This window comes from Erythrolamprus reginae, chromosome 1 (genome assembly GCF_031021105.1).
Source record: "Erythrolamprus reginae isolate rEryReg1 chromosome 1, rEryReg1.hap1, whole genome shotgun sequence".
In the NCBI taxonomy this organism is placed as follows: Eukaryota; Metazoa; Chordata; class Lepidosauria; order Squamata; family Dipsadidae; genus Erythrolamprus; species Erythrolamprus reginae.
The window spans coordinates 393,285,834-393,307,985 of record NC_091950.1 but is presented as its reverse complement, the minus strand read 5'-3'; the positions used below and the strand labels follow the sequence as shown (position 1 = coordinate 393,307,985).

The 22,152-nt window shown below is 43.9% G+C and overlaps 1 protein-coding gene across 6 annotated transcripts in view; it reads right to left on the bottom strand.

Moving 5' to 3' along the window:
• DNMT3A (DNA methyltransferase 3 alpha) overlaps positions 1-21,642 on the bottom strand; it is a 194,185-nt gene extending 172,543 nt beyond the window's left edge. For 5 of the 6 annotated variants that reach the window (XR_011557567.1, XM_070734944.1, XM_070734947.1 and 2 more), the window contains exon 1: positions 21,471-21,642. The gene's annotated coding sequence lies outside the window, so the exon portion shown is untranslated. Of the gene's footprint in view, positions 1-19,780; positions 19,799-21,470 lie in introns of those variants that run through there. The other variant, XM_070734945.1, reaches the window with a different exon arrangement.
• Between the last annotated feature and the right edge of the window lie 510 nt (positions 21,643-22,152).

Here is a 22,152-nt window from a genome sequence, read left to right as displayed (position 1 = left end):
AGCAGCTGGGAAGAAACTTAACACCCCTTCTTCTTCCAACAAAGTGAGACACACACACACACACACACACACATTGCTCTGCTTTGGTTTCAAAGGCGTGAAAAATCAACAAAGTCCAGAAAACAGCAACACACGATTCCTGAAGAACTGCGATCAGATACTCTTTCACAACAGCCAAACCCACAGGCTGCTATTTATAGCAGCAGCCCTAATTACTGGAGCCCCACCCAACCAGAGGTGGACTCATTTTCTCTTGTAATAATCCTTCAGTTGTTGTCTCCTATGCATCACTCTACGCATGCGTGGATGTGTCATTAATTCTTGTTCAGAATCCAAGATGATACAGATGATGATTGATCTCCTCCTGGGCTGTCTGCCAAACTCCCCTCTTCCCTGTCACTCATGCTGCCTTGGTCAGAGGAGGCTTCATCGGCAGATTCCATCGGGAGCAAAAGAGGCCTGCAGCATGTGGATGTCTCCCCCACATCCACCTGCACATTCCTTGGGGCAGGAGCTGGGCCAGAGCTAACCACAACACCAAGCGGGTGTGCTGCATGAGCGCACATGCACAGTGCTAAAACCCCAGCTTCTGTGCATACGCAGAAGTGAAAAACAAGATGGCGCCACCGAAGGAGCCGGTCCAGGGGCATGCCCAGCTGGCCATTGCTGCCAGTTCGACAAGCAGGAGAAAATTCCCGCTATCGGTTCTATAGAACCGGTCCAAACTGGAAGGAACCCTCCCCTGGTGCACACACACAATTAGTATTTTCCAGGGTCCATTGCATATTTTGTCTTTTCCCTCACAGGCCTATTCCATGCAAAAGACCAGCATGGTTCCCTCCCAACAATTTCTTGTTATTATTTATTTTTATTATTTTATTTATTAATTGTACTTATAAGCCGTCCAACTCCTGTCGGACTCTGGGCAGCACACAGCAAGTAAAAAAAACATAAACAATGAAAATAATGTAAAAATAAAATAAATAATTATCCATTTTTAAAAATAATTTTGATACCTCGTCTTACAAACGCCTCATCATACAAACTTTTTGAGATACAAACCCGGGGTTTAAGATTTTTTTGCCTCTTCTTACAAACTATTTTCACCTTACAAACCCACCACCGCCGCTGGAATGCCCCGCATCCGGACTTCAGTTGCCAGCGAAGTGCCCGTTTTTGTGCTGCTGGAATTCCCCTGAGGCTCCCCTCCATGGGCAACCCCACCTCCGGACTTCCGTTGCCAGTGAAGTGCTCGTTTTTGCGATGCTGGGATTCCCCTGCAGCATCGCAAAAATGCAGAAGTCCAGAGGTGGGGTTTCCCATGGAGGGGAGGCTCAGGGGAATCCAAGCAGCGCAAAAATGGGCACTTCGGCTGGCAAAAGGGGTGAATTTTGGGCTTGCACACATTAATCGCTTTTCCATTGATTCCTATGGGAAACACTGTTTCATCTTACAAACTTTTCACCTTAAGAACCTCGTCCCAGAACCAATTAAGTTTGTAAGACAAGGTATCACTGTACAGTATTAAGTAAACTACCAAGAAATGGAAAACGAGGGAAAGGGAAAAGGGAAAAATGTGGGGTGAGAAGGGGCAAGGAAAAAAAGACTGTTGACTTCCAACATTCTTTAGCACAGTAGAAGTTAATAACAATACAACCACCACTTTTTATTTTTATGCATTAATAGATACACTGTACTAGCATACTAGCCCGTATTGTTATACCTCTATAACAAACCTATCTAATCAACAAAAACAAAGTAAACTTTTTTCTCTTTTTTTCCTATAAAATTCTACAACTTCTACAAAGGCAGTTTATATGCCCTCCATCCACCTAGCCATAGAAAGGTCACCAAAGCTGCATTACTACTGCAGTAGGGAACACAGCAGTAGTTGAATCCCTCTATGCCAGTGTTTCCCAACCTTGGCAACTTGAAGATATCTGGACTTCAACTCCCAGAATTCCCCAGCCAGCATTCGCTGGCTGGGGAATTCTGGGAGTTGAAGTCCAAATATCTTCAAGTTGCCAAGGTTGGGAAACACTGCTCTATGCTACAGGAAAGGTCCAAAGAGAATAACCATTTAGTCACCTCCTGTTTTGAAAATGCCAAACAGGCATAAATGAAAAAGCAAACCCTATCTGTTCTGGAAAGCAGCATCTCCCCTTCCTCAGTCCAGTTGCCACCATAGTGAAATTGCAGATATTTCTCCCCCTGGAAAAAGCAGCCGAGCTCCGTGCTGATCTCCACCCAACAAGAGGTGCTAAAAATAATCAGGCACGGATCGATCCCCGTAAAGAAAGGGAAGGCTGGACAGAAGAGGTCAAGCCCACCCAGAAACTCTACCCAGAGAGCCCTTCTGTGGGCCCTGCTGCCAACCACCCATTAGTAAGAAAGGAGATGCTTGCTGTCCTCTCCTACAGCTCCCCTTCAAGTAGCATCAGAGCCGAGAGCAAGCCTCAAAATCTTACCACGCTTCTTTCCCTTCTCTGCTCCTTGCTGTCTGCAGTGCAGTGCTCTTCCAGAATCTAACAACAGTTCTGTCAAAGCCCCCTCCTGCCTAGCCGTGGTCTTCTACCCACTCTTGCTCACTCACCGGAACCCACTCACCGGAGCCCACATAAAAGAGGAGGGGCTGTTGTGCCCAGACAGCTCAGCTTAGTGGGCTGGAGTAAGGAAGGGCTCCTTCACAGCACGACTTGCTCCCACACAGAAGACACCTTGCCAATCACTTCAAAGCAGGCTCTAAGGACATGGAAGGGGCATGCAGGAGGAGCATGCCCAGCTGTTCTAGCTGCAGAGGCTGCACAAGGCTAGTTATTTTTATCAGCCACATGGAAAGCAGAAAGTGCTTGACGGGCCCTTGCACCTGCTAGCTCTCCCCCCCACCAATTGCTCCCTGGTAGCCAGCTAATGCAGAGACACTCAAAAGCAAAGCAGCTGATAATTCGGGTTCCACTCGGAGACCCTGCTAACAACTTTGCCCGTTGCATGCAGGACAAGGGACATTTTTAGTACTTTAACCGAGTTTGTTTTATATACAGAAATGCCTTCTCAGAGGTACAGGGCGTGTTCCAAAAGTAATGTAATTATTTTCTAAAAAATAATTTATTGAACAGATTTGCACAAACACTTAAAATTCTTCAAAGTACTGTCCTTGGGACTCTACACATTTTTTTCCATCGACTCTGTCATAACCGGTATGCGCCCTGGAAGGTGTGTTCAGGGACCTCTCGCAAGGTCTTTGTCACAGTTGATTGGATGTCTTCTATGGATGAAAAACAGATTCCTTTCAGGGCTGGGAACAAAAAGAAGTCTGCTGGGGAGACGTCAGGACTTTGGGGCGGTGGAGCAGCGTTGGCACCTGGTGTTTGGCCAGGAACTCGCAGACTTGTAGCACATTATGGCAAGGCGCATTTTTCATCCATAGAAGAGACCCAATCAACTGTGACAAAGACCTTGCGAGAGATCCCCGAAGATGCCTTCCAGGGCGCATACCGGTCATGGCAGAGTCGCTGGAAAAAAATGTGTAGAGTCCCAAGGACAGCACTTTGAAGAATTTTAAGTGTTTGTGCGAATCTGTTCGATAAATTACTTTTTTAAAAAATTGCATTACTTTTGGAACGCACCCTGTAAGCCAGCATACTCAATGAGATACTATGATGAGAAAGTGCAAAAGAATGCAGCTTTGGTATACATTCAAGTGCCTGTGATGGCAGATTAAAATCATGTACCTGCTCCTTCCATTCAACAAATTAATAATAGGATTTTCACATTCTACTATTGTTTGCGACTGAATAGCACCACAGAAGTCAGAAAGTGAGGAAAAGGTTCAAGCAGAGGCACGTTTTCTTCTTCTGTGATGATCATGCTACTACGCATTGATGTTTCAATGGCAAAGTTTCTATCCAAGCCTACTGGCTTTTATAATTTAAAGGGACCGGTTTTATTTCAGCTGGTTAAAAATCTGTTTTGCAGATGCGATCTTTTTTTTTAAATTGAATAAGGCTGGAAGTATGCATTCAATTGAAGCCATTCTTATTCCACTTCTTAATAAGTGAAATATTTATTACAGCTGTTTGGTGAGAGTTACAGTGTTATTGTTACTGTTATTGTGCGCCTACAGGTATGGGCATGCTTACACGCACAGCACAACGTCAAAACGAGCATCTGCACTTGGTAGATTTCTCGGTCTAAAACAGCAAGGCAAAATGGATGCTAGGATAGTTAAAACCCCACCACCGGCACCACCACCACCTGGATCCAGCACCCTTACTGGGATAAAATACTAGGATTTTTAGGCCACCGTAGGAGAGACAATGGTGGCAAAAAATAAAATCACATCTGGTAGCAGCTTTTTTGGCTAACAAATGCTATTAAAATGCATTAAATCATCAGATGCAAAGATTTGCTGTTCACAAACATTTATGCCCTCTTAAGAAACAGTCTTAAGTTGGGGAAAGTGCTACCCGACTCCTTCAAGGTAATGCTTGAAAACACAACAGACACAAGAACCCCTTCTTAAATCACCCAATTAAGTCTATGCAAAGGAGGAAAAAAACCTAGTCGTGCCAGCAATCCACAGCAAGAAACAAATTAAAAATCTTGCCTGATGCAACTTTGGCATCAAAGCAAACATTATTTCAATCCTGCTGAGCTGACAAGTTCAAACAGGGGCCAACTCTTATCACTTCCCTTCAGCATTGAAAATTTGGAAGTATCTAACCCTAAAGATTCCTTTTAGATATGGCGTCATACTTCGTCTTAACACCTTTTTATGACAGTGTAGAATATACTGTTAATTATATAAAGGGTGAAAAAATACTCCTTCTTTTGACCCATCATAAATCTATTGCCACTTCATCAAGACTTGAAAAAGAAGCACTCAATCCAAGGAACCTCTCTCAAATTATCTAGGGCAGCCACATATCTTCAACCAGTCTTGATTTTACCGCCTCCTGATGTGTCTCCGGTAACAAATAGCTTTTCAAGCCACAAATGGACCCAGAATATGTGCAGCTGTGCTAATCCATCTCCACAAGCAGAAAAGTGCAAAAATGTACTCTGGTAATTTTGAGCATCAGGAACACCAAAATAGGCCTGTTTAAAACCAATTTCTAATGGGGGTACGTATACAAATGTTCATGTTGTGGTTGGCATTTAATCCCCTCAACCTTCTCTATCAGCCATGGTTTAACAAACAGGGTTATTTAAAAATATTTGTGGGACAAAAATGTTATTGTTCAACATTCATCAATATAATCTGTAAGCTCCCTATGAAAGCATTTGGTTAAGCATTTTGAAAACTTGGAACTTGTTTCATATGCTATTCTTACCATTTGAGCTAGTTTTAAAACGTTATTATACCATTCTTTTTACTTCTTTTTACCATCTGAGCTAGTGTTAAAACATTATTATAATGATCTGTTTCTTGATCTCCCTTCCAAGGAAACAGTTAGGATATGAAAATTTTATCCTAAAAGATAGCGAATTATGCAGACAAATATGGAAGAAATGAAATCACAGTTCAAAAACTAAGACATGATAGAAGTCCAGGGCTGCATCTTCTTTTATAGCCTTTTGTTTCCTTCACCATCTCTCCCACCTTTCAAATTTTAGAATAACCAAGCGGATCTAAAGCACATTAAATGTTACATATGCTACCTCCACCACATTTTACTGCAGGGTCCGTATCAAAAGACACACTATCCAGTACAGTGATACCTCGTCTTACAAACTTTTCGAGATACAAACCCGTGGTTTAAGATTTTTTTGCCTCTTCTTACAAACTATTTTCACCTTACAAACCCACCGCCACCGCTGGGATGCCGCCTCCGGACTTCCGTTGCCAGTGAAGCACCCGTTTTTGCACCGCTGGGATTCCCCTGAGGCTCCCCTCCATGGGAAACCCCACCTCTGGACTTTCATGTTTTTGTGATGCTTCAGGGGAATCCCAGCAGCGCAAAAACGGATGCTTCACTGGCAACAGAAGTCCGGAGGTGGGGTTTCCCAGCGAGGGGAGCCTCAGTGAAATCACAGCATCGCAAAAACACAGAGGTCTGGAGGTGGGGTTTCGAGGATTTCAGTGTTTTTGCGATGCTGCGATTTCACTGATGCTCCCTTTGCTGGGAAACCCCACCTCCGGACTTCCGTTGGCAGCAAAGCACTCGTTTTTGCGATGCTGGGATTCCCCTACTGGGATTCCCCTGCAGCATCGCAAAAACACAGAAGTCTGGAGGTGGGGTTTCCTATGGAGGGGAGCCTCAGGAGAATCCCAGCAGCGCAAAAACGGGCACTTCGGCTGGCAAAAGGGGTGAATTTTGGGCTTGCACGCATTAATCGCTTTTCCATTGATTCCTATGGGAAACATTGTTTCGTCTTACAAACTTTTCACCTTAAGAACCTCATCCCGGAACCAATTAAGTTTGTAAGACAAGGTATCACTGTATATGCCAAATTCAAATCACGTATGCTCCACAGGTCATTCCAGGTTAGGCTTTCAAAAGTCACAAAAGGGGTAGATTTATCCAGGCCTAGCTCTACGGTACTTCCCACACTGGCAAAGAACCATTTCCACACAGGCCATTTGGGGAAAAGAGCCTTTTGTTTTATTTTTCGAATTTAGAAACCGCCCATCTCTCTCCCAGTGGGATGACTCCACAGGTTGCAGAAGTACATTGGGTTGTAAAAGATGTTTAGGCACTTCTTAATTAGGCCCAATAGGATTTGAGCATGCTGCATCCCCTGGGAACCTGAGCTGAATGTTATTTTTTTTTAAAGGAAAAAAAAATACATGATTAACAGCACCATGAAGCCAGATCCTTGAGGTATGAAGTACTAAAAAGATAGCCACGTTAGGCACCCGTGTGTTTTCGCCGACAGCTTTTCAACTTAGCTTGTAAAGCAAGAGCATTTTTTAAAAAATGCTGCAAATAGAAGCTGCAATTGTACCTGCCAGCTTGATTCATGAAACTGCCTCTCCAATCATGGCAACTTTAAGCCGGGCGGACTTCAACTCCCAGAATTCCCCAGCCAATTAGCTAGGGAATTCTGGGAGTTTATACTCCCGTTCAACTCGCACAGTTTCAGCAGAAGGTTAGGGGTAATTGTTGGCATGGCTGTCAAGATAAAGGAGTGTTTATGCATATGATTTGGGAATGCCCCATAGTGCAGGCAAAAAGTGCAAGACAACATAAATAGAATGTTAAATATGCAATGGACAATCACAAAGGAAATGGCAGTATTAAAAGCAATGCGATGGGAGAATTTAGAGAAAAGCAGCAATAGAAAGCGCTCAGGCGGTAATAGTTTTGGGTTGGGAGGATGTGACAAAACGGACAATGCAAAATTGGTATAGGTACATGGTGGACCATATTCAATTTGAAATGATGGATAAAAGGATAAATTTGGATAATGAAACTGAATTGAAACACCTGATGGGACGGTGGGACAAAGTAAGAAGATATATGACGAGTAGAATCCGAGACCAAGCTACAAGAAATAAATTGCAATCACTCTATAATATGTAAATAGATAATTTGCTCTTGGCTTACAGTGGGTTATATAAAAAACACCCCCAATATGGTGGTGGGGTATGTGTGTGTGTCGGGGTGGTGGGCATTTTTCTTCACTATGCACTGTTTTATGTTGTGTGTTTATTAAACTTGTTAAAAAATCAATAAAAATATTTTTTTTAAAAAAGGGAATTCTGGGAGTTGAAGTCTGCCAGGCTTAAAGTTGCCATGATTGGAGACCTCGGCTACGCGCAACATGAGGGCACAGATTCACATGTGTTGAATCTCCTCAATAAAGTAACACTAAAGAAAGAGCGGAGGGTCGAGGTGGAAAATCAGTCTGCTGAAGCTCACAACCATTAGAAAGAGTCTGAACCGTAAGGAAAAAGGCATATAATTCCCTCCTTGTTCAGGGTTTCAAAGGGGGGGAAAGGGGTTTCCCCCCTCCATCCTCCAGAAACTTTAATATATAGAATAGAATAGAATAGAATTTTATTGGCCAAGTGTGATTGGACACACAAGGAATTTGTCTTGGTTCATATGCTCTCAACGTACATAAAATAAAATATACATTTGTCAAGAATCATGTGGTACAACACTTAATGATTGTCATAGGGGTCAAATAAGCAATGAAGAAGCAATATTAATAAAAATCTTAGGATATACGCAACAAGTTACAGTCATACAGTCAACATGGGAGGAAATGGGTGATAGGAATGATGAGAAAAACTAGTAGAATAGAAGTGCAGATTTAGTAGAAATTCTGACAGTGTTGAGGGAATTATTTGTTTAGTAGAGTGATGGCGTTCGGGAAAAAACTGTTCTTGTGTCTAGTTGTCTTGGTGTGCAGTGCTCTGTAGCGACGTTTTGAGGGTAGGAGTTGAAACAATTTCACACACTATATTAAAAAAGAACTTCTATCCTTGAAAATGATGGGATGCAGAAAATGTGAACCAGAGAGCACTATACAATAGCAATAGCACTTAGATTTATACAGTAATCCCTTGCTACTTTGCGGTTCATCTTTCGCAGATTCGCCACTTCACGGGTTTTAAATCCATTAAATCCATTGAAAATTTTAAATCCATTAAAAAATCATAAAATTCTTCTACAGTACTACTGTACTCTTATTAAAGAAATTGGTAGGATATCACATTTAGTTCCAGCTGAGAAACATTATAGAATGACTGTTTAATGCAAAGGGTGGGTTTTAAAAGTCCAAATACTCGTTAAATACATAAAAAAATATCTTTCGTCTACTTCACGGAAATTCATTTTTCACGGGTGGTCTTGGAACGCACCCCCCAGGAAAATAATAATTTAATAATAATAATAATTTATTAGATTTGTATGCCGCCCCTCTCCGAAGACTCGAGGGATCACTGTATACCGCTTCATAGTTCTTTTACAGTTGCAGCAAAACTTTACAGCAGAGCAGGGAAATTAAAAGGTCTGATGAATAGAATAGAACAGAATAGAATTATTTATTGACCAAACGTGATTGGTCACACAAGAAATTTGTCTTGGTACATATGCTCTCAGTGTACATAAAAGAAAAGATTGTCAGGAATCATGAAATACAAGAGTTAGTGATTATAGCGGTCAAATAAGCAATGAGGAAACACTCAATATTAATAAAAATCTTAAGGATACAAGCAATAAGTTAACAGTCATACAATCATTAGTGGGAAGAAATGGGTGATAGGAATGATGAGAAAAAATTAGTAGTAACAGTAGTGCAGTCTTAATAAATAGTTTGTCAGTGTTGAGAGAGTTATTTGTTTAGCAGAATGATGTTGTTTGGGAAAAAAACTGTTATGTCTAGTTGTCTTGGTGTGCAGTGCTCTGTAGCAACGTTTTGAGGGTAGGAGTTGAAACAGTTTATTTCCAGGATGTGAGGGGTCAGTCAATATTTTACCCGCCCTCTTTTTGACTCGTGCAGTATACAGGTCCTCAATGGGAGGCAGGTTGGCAGCAATTGTTTTTTCTGCAGTTCTGATTATCCTCTGAAGTCTGTGTCGGTCATGAATGAAAGTGAATACCTGTGTCCCAGGATAATAATGTTGTAAGATGGGCCAGAATGGTTAGAGAGAATTTCCTTGAGGATGGGATCCAGCATGAGTCCAAAAGCTCGGAAGACTAAACCTCTAGTCCCAGTGATCGAATGAGATGGGATCCTGCTAAAAAGGTTTCCTTTCTCTTCTCCATCCAATTCCACCTCCCGCCAATTGAGCTTCCTGTTGGAGGGTACAGCTGTATCATGGCATGTGGTCTTTTTTATATGCAAAGGAAATCAGTGGGCATCAACTCCCTTTTTCTGAAAATTGGAGGGATCAATTAGATAGAAGATGCTCTTGAAAAGGACTTCCTTTTGAGAACCCGGAATGAACTGTTTTCAAACTCAGAAGTAATTTTTTTTTCAGATGTAAAACTCTGTAGGATAAGTATGTCTCTCAGAGGAAGCCAGGAACCATGGCTCCTTCAGCTCCACTCAGAAGCAAAACAGCATGGGGACAAGACTAGGGGGAGCAAGGGCCCTGTGGACCATTGCAAGAAACAGATGTGGCCACCTTATGGAAGGCAAGATGTAGACTTCACATGGCAAAGTAACAAATTTGTGGAACTTCTTATCATAGAACGTGAAGGTTGCTGGTGGTACGCATGAACAAGTGCTAGACAAAAGTAGAAGAGTAGGAACAAAACCAACTGACTTTACATAATTCATCCATAAGATGATGATGATGATGATGATGATGATAAGAAGAAGAAGGAGAAGGAGAAGGAGAAGAAGGAGAAGAAGAAGAAGAAGAAGAAGAAGAAGAAGAAGAAGAAGAACAACAACAACAACAACAACAACAACAACAACAGAGTTGGAAGGGACCTTGGAGGTCTTCTAGTCCAACCACCTCCTTAGGCAGGAAACCCTAAACTACTTCAGACAGATGGCTATCCAACATCTTCTTAAAAACTTCCAGTGTTGGAGCACTCACAATTTCTGGAGGCAGTCTGTTCCATTGATTGTTCTAATTGTCAGGAAATTTCTCCTTAGTTCTAAGTTGTTTCTCTCTTTGTTCAGCTTCCACCCATTGCTTATTGTTCTACCCTCAGATGCTTTGGAGAACAGGTTGACTCTTCCTTCTTTGTGGCAACCCCTGAGATATTGGAACACTGCTATCATGTCTCCTCTGGTCCTTCTCATCAAACTAGCCATGCCCAGTTCCTGCAACCGTTCTTCATATGTTTTAGCCTCCAGTCCCCTAATCATCTTTGTCGCTCTTCTCTGCACTTTTTCTAGAGTCTCTACATCCAGATGTAGTCCATTTTATCTGTACAGTTGAATCAATGAAAAGCCCATCCCAGTTCCTCCTCTTTTCATCCCGGCTTAGGCTGAGGATCACAAAATCATCTGGAGGAAGAACAGCGATAACTCTGAGGATTGAGAACAAGCGTAGATTGACTTGTCCAACAGGAGAGTGACTCACAACTCAACAAAAGAAAGCCCACTCAAATGTCTGGCTTGCCAGTGAAGAATAGAACTGTCTGCTAATAGGCAGACATTCATCCTGACGCAGAGAACAGGTAAAACAAAGCGGAAGTGACTCTTCTACAGTATATCATGTGCTGTGAAAAGCCACCGCCTGTATTTTAAAAGATGACCCATTATTGCAGCTCCTCTTCTGCAGGCAATGCACTCTGCTAAGAAGGGTTAAGAAAATTCTGCCAGTGGAGTCCCCAGCTCAATTCTCCCATCGGCAGTCTTGTCGAAATAAGGGGCACTGTTACTTCCAATTTGCTGAGTATGAGACCTGCCAAGGCAAGACCAATATGAAAGGGAGGCAGTGTCACACAAGTCTCTTAGATGATACCGTCTTACGAACTTAATTTGTTCCATGACCAGGTTCGTACAATTAAAAGTTTGTAAGATGAAGCAATTTTCCCCATAGGAATCAATGTAAAAGCAAATAAGATGTGCAATTCCATCCCAAAAGCCACCCCTTTTGCCTTGCGCCACTGGGAATCCCCACCTCCGAACTTCCGTTCCCAGCTGAAGCGCTGAGATTCCCCTGAAGCTCCCCTCACTGGGAAGCCCCACCTCCAGATTTCCGTTGCCAGCCAAAGCGCTGGGATTCCCGAGGCTCCCCTTGCTGGGAAACCCCCACCTCCGGACTTCCGTTGCCAGCCAAAGCGCTGGGATTCCCCTGAGGCTCCCCTCACAGGGAAGCCCCACCTCCAGACTTCCGTTGTCAGCCGAAGCGCTGGAATTCCCCTGAGGCTCCCCTCACTGGGAAGCCCCCCTCCAAACTTACGTTGCCAGCCGAAGCACTGGAATTCCCCTGAGGCTCCCCTCACTGGGAAGCCCCACCTCCAGACTTCCGTTGTCAGCCGAAGCGCTGGAATTCCCCTGAGGCTCCCCTCACTGGGAAGCCCCCCTCCAAACTTCCGTTGTCAGCCGAAGTGCTGGGATTCCCCTGAGGCTCCCCTCACAGGGAAGCCCCCCTCCAAACTTACGTTGCCAGCCGAAGCGCTGGGATTCCCCTGAGGCTCCCCTCACAGGGAAGCCCCACTTCCAGACTTTCGTTGTCAGCCGAAGCGCTGGGATTCCCCTGAAGCTCCCCTCGCTGGGATTCAAAGCAGCGCGGGCAAAAACGAAGGGAACATATTGCGGCAAGCTACTTGTTTGTCAAAATAATAAAATCTGCATTGTGATAATGCACAAGATCCATCCTGTTACACGTTCATATTCAAGATTGCAACGCCAGTACAAAAGGAATGGGTTTTATATTGTTGTATAGCAACACACATTTTGTTGTTTGCCTCTATGTGGATGTCCATGGCAGCAAATCAAGTTACTCCAGGATTTGATATCCAGCATGATACACACCATATTTTCAGAAAGTCTGAGAATGATGAAGATAAGACACATTACATGCACATACTTTTTCATACTCAAATTGCCCCTAGAAGCATCTTCCCCCAAGTACCGAAGAATCATAATGGCAATTGTAACTATAACATTTCTGAGGAAAACTCATGGCACAGGGCTTTTGTTTATCATATAATATTTTTTAATGATTTTTTAAAAAAATATTGGTGTTATAAGCCACCTAGAATTGCTTAAGATGGGCAATCAAATAAATAAATATATAAATACATGTGTACATACATACATACTTACATACATACCTAGCACACATACATAAAGTCTTTCCAAACCTTGTAGGAGGTTGCTTGAGGATGTATAAGCCTCTATTTGTCTCCCTTCATTTATTTTCATCATGTAACTGGTTTCATGTAGGAAAAAGGAGTTTTCCTACTGCAGCTTCCAAAAAGGAACATCCGGCACTCCAAATAACAATGTAGGTCATGGCATTTCTGAAGCAAACAAGCTTTCTAACGCTATAGTCAAGGATTCCAATCTATATGCCGAGCAAACTTTATATAAACCCGTTTGATTAATGACACTTACACATCTTCTATTTACCGTTGTTCGTGCATTGTTCATGAAAAATTGCTTGCTTGCATGCGTGCATGTATTACAGTATCCACCCAGATGGAAAACCTGAGATTTGATTAATTCCAAAATCAAATCAGGTCCTTCATCAAACATAGATTTAAAGTATGGACAGGGTAATTTTGTTCTGTGCCTATTTGTGTGATGTAATGTTCTGGTCTCCATTTTAAATAATGTGCTGGATGAACATTAGTTTGTTATTCTCTCATAAGAAAGTACTAACTATTACGATCAAGAAATTATATTAGAATTGCAGGATAAACGATTTAAACGGAAATTAAATGACTAAGAAACTAGATAGTAAGTCATACCCAGATGTTAAATTATCTTGTTAAGATCTTGCCCTAAAATTGGTGCAAATCAAGTTTCGGTTGGAGTACTGTATATTCATTTCCCTTCAAGCAATGTGACCATAAAATTAATGTTAATCATCAGAATTTGTTGCAAGGGGATGTTTACAGCAGGATTTTATAGTTTGTTAGAAATGATGCCAAACTGTATTCTATCCTCAGTACAAAAAAAAATGAAGAGGGGGGGAGACTATCTGGAAGCATAAATGGCCCCTCCATGACATCATTAAATGTGGAAATTTAAAGTCCTCACTTAGGTCTGACATCCCAACTACAAACATCCTTTGATCCCTGAGTCAATTCCCTTGCTCTGTGCTACTCCAATTTCAGTTCCAGAAGAGAACATCTGTAGTGCACGGTTGAGTTATGGACTTCTTGGTGCTTTCTGAACTTGATTGTTTGTTGGCAAACATGTCATTACCCAACTAGGGAACATCACCTCTTTTGCAACTTCAGCCCAGAACGCCCTCCAGGGTCCTTTCTCAAGGCCGACTGCTCTGGATGGGAAGAAGTCAGAGGCAAAGCAGGGCAAACAACTTCCTTGTCGCAAGTGGAAAGGTCAGAAGGGCTGTGCTCTGGTCATAGCCTGTCTGCCCACTGCCTACCTGGGGCTGAGAAACATTTTGTAAAGATTTGTGAAAATATTTCCCTCCCCCCCCCCCCCCCACATACATGCATACACTTTTCAGATAAGATCTATTTTGAGTGAACTTCACAGTAAAAATAACCAACCATGCAATGCCTATAAGGGCTTAAAGGCACAGAGTGTTCGCGACACTGGAGAATTCTGCCTGTTCTCCCATGAAAAGGCTGACATCCCTGGGGGCTTCGATCATTGCAAAGCCATTCACTGGAGGAAGAGAGAAATAGTAGCTTTCGCCCTCCAAGTCTGCAAGGCAGAACTGAAACTTTAGAAGTTTGCCAAGTTTCTAAATGCAAACATTCCTTTTGTATATATCTCCCCACCCCTTCCTCTCTCTCCCCCCTTTCTCATGACAATCAAATTGGGTTCCCTCTGAAACACAGAAGAAATTTAGAGATTATCTAACCAAGAGGCTGAGCCTCACCCCAGAATCTAATCCTGCTTTCCTTGAAAGGGTGGAGGTAAAAAGCCCCTCTCCCAACTCTTCACCAGAGTCATTCTACACAAGCCACATCATTTATCCCCCTCAAATGTTTTAGACATCTAATTGGAAGGAAAAAAGCCTCCTGCAAGGATGTTTCCAGCTGACCCAGCATGTGAGGGGTTATGGAGTACATCCCCCCCTCGCTAAGAGCCCCAGCTCACAAAAGGTCACCCCCTCTCCCCTTATTGTCCAGATCTTTCAAAAGCACTGGGCCTGAAGAATTGGCTTTGAGGTTTCCAGCGATAAACCACCCTCATTCCAAACTGGAAAGGAAGGAAGCTCAAGATAGGTAGGCAGAGATGACAGACATTTCCCAGTCACCTCGGGTGTGGCAAAACAGACAGCAGGCAAAAAATCTGGGGTTTTCCCCCAGGAATAGATCTAGGTACAAGCTGTTGGTAATAAGGAAGTCACAGATAGCATACATGAAAGCGAGAAATGTTATTTTACTCTGTGCGTGGAGCAAACATGTGTTTTAGAAGTTGGCCAACATAATCCAGCCAAAGCAAAATAATACAGACCGGTGATGGCGAATCTTTTTTTTCCTCGGGTGCCGAAAAAGCGTGCACATGCACTATCGCGCATGCATGAGTGCCCACACCAATAAGTCAATGCCTGAAGAGGATGAAAAAAGCTCCCCCCCCCCCAGAGGCCCTCTGGACTCCGGAAACAGCCTGTTTCCCAACTTCTTTTTTAAAAAAATGTTTTTATTGTTTTTCATTAGACAGACAAGACAAACAACATTCAACATTTAAGGGAGATACCATTGCTCCGCTTATCGTAGAAGTCTAACTAATACAAAAAAAAGTCTAACTGTAATCAGATCAATACAGAAACATAACACACACATTCTATGTTCTTGTTAAATTTAACTCTGTTATCTTTGTGTTATAATTCATATAACTCAAATAAATTCTCTAATCTATAAAATATCAAGTTACTTAAACAGCAATAAAATATAAAAAATAACGCATTGAAATTTGTAATATTGCAAAAATACTCTATCTTTATACTATTTTTAATCTATAACGTTATATCTATTATTATCATGTTTCCCAACTTCTGATGGGTGCAATAGGTTCATGTTTCGCCCTCCTTAGGCTCTAAAGGCTTCTCTGCAGCCAGGGCAGGGTAAAAACGCCCTCCCCCATCCCCCGGAGACTCTCTGGAAGCCACAAACACCCTCCCAGAGCCTCTGTGTGAGCCAAAAATCAGCTGGCCGAGACACACATGCACATTGGAGCTGAGCTAGGCCAACAGTTTGCGTGCCAGCAAACATGGCTCTGCGTGCTACCTGTGGCACCCGTGCCATAGGTTTGCTCTCACTGATATAGACTGATAATGTACAGTTGATTTAGACTGATCCATCCTCAACTGCCATCCATTCTGGAACAGCTCTACCAAAACAACATGCTCTGGGTCCATGCTCTAGCTTTAGGCACAGAAGAAGCATGTGTGCTATATAATCTATGTGCAACCTACACTGCCTTTTATAGACTGCAGAAGGAGAATAAAGTAAACCCAAAGGAATAAAAGCATGAAATAAGAAAAAAAAAAGGAAATGTAGCTAAAACCAAGTTGAAACTAGTATCATTCACTGTATCTTTTTATAGATTGTAACCCTTGAAAGCCATTCTTGTTTCCACCACATCTATACATGACTTCCTATCCTCATTGTGGTTCTTTAAATTTGGAACTTCTTTCTTTCTCAGAATCTCACCAACTTTATCTAGTTTTTTTATCCAATCTTCCTCTTTATTTTCACTCTTTCCTCCTGTGTTTTAATGGTCAAACCCTGTCAGTGTGCATTTTTTGGTATCCAATCCACACACATGCAGCAACCACAAATTCATGACTTTACCTCTTCATGTTTCACTATATACAATGCTATTTAATTTTTATGTTTTTCCCGACATTCAGTTTTAACTTCCAAATAACCAACTAGGCAGAAGCACATTCTAATAGTCATTTCCATTTTTTTTTGACAATTTTCATTCCTAACCACATATTACAGTACTTTATTTCCCTAAATTTGCGCGTGTGAACAACGCACAAAAATCCATCTACTTTTTCCTCATCCATCTGTAACTTGCAATCATTCACTCCTTGTCAAACACAGCTACCTCGGTCTTTATATTAATTTTAGATCCATTACTCTCACTGCATCCTACAATCTATCCAATATTGTCTTGTAAATCAGGTTTACTGGTTGTCAGTCAACAGAATGACACTACTTTAATACAAATGAACATCCTTTCACTTTGCCAAACAACACATCCCTAGAGTAACCACGTATAATCCTTATACAATTATCCATAAGCTAAATGGATAATTCAGTCAGAGGTACTTTTTTTTAGCCTTCTTTGCCCATTAGTTTCCAAAACAATTTGTAAACTTTTCATCAAATGATTGTTTTGCTTCTTTTAATGTTGACTGTTACTTGCTCTCTTGGTAACCTTTGCCGTCAGGCATGGGGAAACTAAACATCTCCCCCTGGGCACGTTGAAGTTATATATGGTATGCCTGTATGTGTGTATGTTAGTACAGTAAAGGGGATTTTCTTAAACTTATAATATTTTAATTAATTGGATTGTATTGGATTGTTTTTCACTTGTTGTGAGCCGCCCCGAGTCTTCGGAGAGGGGCGGCATACAAATCCAAATAATAAAATAAATAAATAAATAAATTATCTTTCTCATTTTCACAATACTGTACTCTCTTATATTCATTTTTTCCTCATCTACAGTTTCTTTTACTTCATCTTTTCCCCAGCATGTTTTTTAACATTTTCCATTAGTATAACTCCACACATTTATGTGGCTTGCTGTACTATAACTCTTTTACTTCTGTTACAGGCAGCTTCCACATCTACTTTCCATTTGTCTTATTTGAAAAACTAATCTATCTTCTATTACTTTTTATATAGGACTCATACTTTTCCCCCTAAAGTCTTTCACTTTTTTTCTTTTCCTCCATGCTGATTTCCCCCCAATATCTGCGCTGCTGTACACTATCAAAATATCCTCTATTCAAAACTCATCATTCTTGTATCCTTCAGTAACTCTCTCTGTCATTCATCATACATAATCTAATGCATCATGCTTTTAGATTTATGTTCATTCCTTTGCCATGTGTGCACATGAATAGATTTATGCTTACACCAGAAGCATATATTCACCAGTCACCATTCTCAGGTTGATGAATAGTCAAATCATTTTTCTGCATTGTCTGGTCTCATTCCCACCCACCCATTCATATCACCTAACAGAATAATATTTTATCCTGTATTGCTTCCATTCAGAAACTCATCTCTTAACTCTTCTATTATCACCATTCACTGGAGTGTAACAGGTATAACAAATCTATGAATTCCTGCTTTCAAATAAACAACTTAATCACACCAATTCACATTTTATGACTTATGTTAACCCAGTCATAATTCAACCTACTTTCACCTCTCTGCATGAATCATCCACTCCAGATCACAAGATGATCACCTTCATTCATATTTTATTATTTACTTATGTATTATATTCTTCCCCGTTCTATTAGTTTCACTGACATATAATTTGCTTTCCTTTGATTCATTTATTCCCTTCATAGGGTTTAAGGTTTACTGTTCTTCCATTCCAAGCTGCAATTTTCCATATGCTACGATCATCATTTGAGGGACCCTGCTGACCAAAGCCATGAGACAAATTAGGCCAATTAGCTTTGGTCAATTGAGGTCTTCACATAAGGCTGTTTAAATAGGTTACATCGGCCTTAGTTTTACCTGTGCCACATACAACACCTTCTGTTAATGTTAAAGAAGAGAGCAGGTTAGTTTTGAGACATTTTGACCAGTGTGAGTAACCAGAGCCCAGTATTACTCCAAATATGCTCATGGTATTTCTATAGCAATAGCACTTATATACCGCTTCGTAGTGCTTTTATAGCCCTCTCTAAGGCGGTATACAGAATCAGCATATTGCCCCCAACAATCTGGGTCCTCATTTTACCCACTAAGGAAGGATGGAAGGCTGAGTCAACCTTGAGCTGATTTCTATGCAAAATAAGGTATCTAATTTGAACACTACTATGCAAGTCAACATTCCTTTGCTTATGTCCCACCAACTTGGAGAGGTATTGCAGCCCTATCTGCAGGACACTTTGTTAAACATCTTAAAAAGAACAGCAAAAATGGAAAACGGAGCATCAAATGTGTTCGACTGCTAGGGGGGGAAAAAGAGCACGCCACAGTAGCTTTGGCCTCCAGCTGTTCCTGATGGGACAGATTCCCCCCAAGGCCCGCTCTTCATTATGGAGAGATAATCTTGAGTTTACTAGATCATCACCAGCCAAAGAAACATGATATCGGTAGGATGGGGTGGGAGCCAATAGGACCTCCCTTCTGGAGATGATCACAACTGAGCCGAAAGGGAGATGGTTGCACCCCCTCCTCCCCAGAGAACGAGTCAAGGGATCTCAGAGGCAGCAACACTTCAGGGTCTCCTCCCCACAGCCATATTTTCCCCAAACTCTGAACGACCCCCTCCCACTTGATGATGATGATGAAGAAGAAGCACATCCTCCTGCGCCAGGTGCTAGCCACACACATTACCCTTCTTTTCCCCTTCTCTCCACACCTGTCCCCCCCTTCAATGGGTCAGCTAGTGCAGTGTTTCCCAACCTTGGCAACTTGAAGATATTTGGACTTCAACTCCCAGAATTCCCCAGCCAGCATTCGCTGGCTGGGGAATTCTGGGAGTTGAAGTCCAAATATCTTCAAGTTGCCAAGGTTGGGAAACACTGAGCTAGCGCAGGGCAGGCGATGGAATTGAAGGCCCCCCCACCTCCGCTCCCACCTCCCTCAGCCCTGGAAGGGAGGAGGAGACACCCGCTCAGGGAGGGAGGAGCCAGGAGCCTGGCATCGTGCCAGTCTGAAGCTCCGAAGCACGCAAGGGAAGGAGTGGGGGGGGGCTGGCAGCGGCAGACATGGAAAACCGGCGGGAGGGGCCGCTGCGCTGCCAGAGGGGGGGAGTGAGAGAAGAAGCACACCCAAGGAGCCCCCCCCCTTCTCCTGCCCACCTCACGTATCTGTGTTCCGTGAGGGGGGGGGGGAAAGAGCCCGGCTGAGGGGGGGAAAACCAACACCAACACCCCCCTCACACACTCGGTCTTGCCCTTCACCGACAACACCGCAAAGCTTTCAAGGACACAGCTGCGCCCTCCCCTCGCGCCCCCCCCCCGCAAAGAACAGTGACAGCCAGCTCCTCCCCCCCCCCATCGCCTCCGAACCTGCACCAAGCAACGGAGCCTCCCCTCAACCGGACAGGCCGCTCAAAGAGGGTGGGAGGGGGGTTATGATGCAAAGTGCCTGGAAAATAAGCGCCTGTGAATGATTTCCCCCACCCTATTTTGCAAAGGCGAAGGAGGGGAAGGGGGGCAGAGACTTAAGCCAGCGAAGTGCCTGGAAAATAAGCGCCTGCAGTCTGTCAATCATTCCCCCCCCCATTTTGCAAGGTGAAGAGGGGGGGGCAGAGACTTTAAGCCAGCGAAGGGGAGCGAGGAGGAGGCTGGATCGTCGCAGGAGCCTCCGCCCTCCCCCCCCCTCGCCGGTCCCAGCTCTACAGGTGTGCGCGCGGAAAGGCGAGAGAGAGAGGCAGGGCGATGCCCCCCCCCCGACGCCCAGCAGCCGTGCCCCGCGCCGCATTGCCTTCCGAAGAACCTCCCGCCACCAGCCACCCCCTCCCCATCACGGAATCTCTCCTTGCCTCGTTCCGCTCTTCTTTGAAAAATATATATATATACAGTATATATATATTTATCCCGATCGTGCAACGCCTCCCTTCGCGCGGGGATTAACGGGGGGGAGATGACACGGGGGGGGGCCCTCCGGTCATGCCAGGGCTGCCATTTTTTTGCCGCTTCGCTCGCCCTCCTCCGTTCCGCGCGAGAAGCATTCCGCTTTGCGGGAGAATTTCCTACGGTGGTGGGGGGGAGGAGGAATGGAAAACCCCCCGACAGCTTTCGCCCCCCCCCCCCACACAAACACAACCCGATCTTCGCGCGTGTCTCTTTTGTGCTCGCAAAAAAAAGAAAGAAGCAAAACCAACACCCGATGCATCTTTCTGCAAAATAAGAAATAAATAATCGAAAGCTGTGCAGAGCAGGCTCGGGGCGAGACACGTCTGCAAGCCAATGCAAAATATAATAATAATAATAATAATAATAATAATAATAATAATAATAATAATAATAATAATAATAATAAGTCCCCTTTCGCGCGCGCGTATGTTTACCCACACGCGCATGCATACACACGGGAATGCACGCATGCATGAAATGCATGCATAAACACACACACACACACACACGCAAACGTTGCCTGCACAAAACGCGCTTGGGGGGCAGCGCAGTCGCACTCTTCCCCCCTACACACACACACACACACACACACACACACACACACTAAGCCGCTTTCCTCTCCCCCCTCCTTTAAAAGGTATGTGAAGTTCAAGTTCACCGAAATCCGTGGGGAGGGGGTGTTAGTGGGGGGAGCATTTAAGGCTGGGCCAATCCTCGCGAGGGAGGGGTCACCCCCTGTCATCTCATCTCTCCTTCTCCCCGCTTTTCCCGATGGGTCAATCCCTCAAACTTGAAGGGGGGGGGAGAGAAGGGTGCCCAGCAGTCAACCACCACCACCACCCAGTTCAGAAAGGCGAAATTTCTTGTGCATGAAAAAAGGAAATGCAACAAGCGCCCGGTAGGGGAGGATTGCTGCTGCAATTTTGGCATGCCTGTAAACACACACACACACGGGGAAGGGGGGAAGAGAGAGAAACACCCGCCAGCCTCTCTGCACCAGCCTCCAGTGTCAAATCCGATTACCCTCCCCGGGGCGGAAATACGGGGAGGGCATGCCGACCCTCCGTGCAAAGTGTCATCGGGACCCCCCGGCCTGTTCGCGGGTGTTTTTTTTTTTTACCTTGAATCCCCCGGTGTTCCTCCTGCAGCTGCTTGCTTCCTTCCTTCCCGGGAGGGGGGGATCCTCCTCCTCCTCCTCTTTCCGCGCTCCTTTGCCTTGCCCAGCCTGTGGAGGAGGCCTCGCCCGCCCGTCTCCACTGCAGCAAGAATCGGATCCGACCGGCTCGGCTCGGACGCACTCGGCCCGCAGGGCCACTGGAGGACGAGAGAGGGAGCTCGGGAGTACCCGCTGCGAGACAGGCAGACGGGGCCAAGCGAGTTGGCCGGCCCGGTCCTAGCGCTAGCAAGGCTCCCTTCTCTCTCTCTCTGGTGTGTTACCTCAGCTGCCAAAAAAGGCGCCGAGGCCCTGAGGAGAAACTCTTACGGAGTCGCCACCAGTTGCTGCCTCAGATAAACGAGTTCTCACTGACTGATGGGGCTTGCAAGGGAAGACTGTCATCCCGGCACAGGTGCCAAAAGAATTGCTCATAAATAAAACCTTTTTTTTTTTGGGGGGGGGGGGGGGAGGAGAGAAAGAGCCTTCCTTTCATCCAGATATATTGCCACACACTGTTGTAAAGCTGCCAAACGCACACTTGAAATTAGGGGAAATAATCACCTTTTGGTTACTAATTGATTAACCATTTGTTTCCGAGAAACACTCCAATAGATATACCAATCCTTTCTTATTGTTCACTTATTGT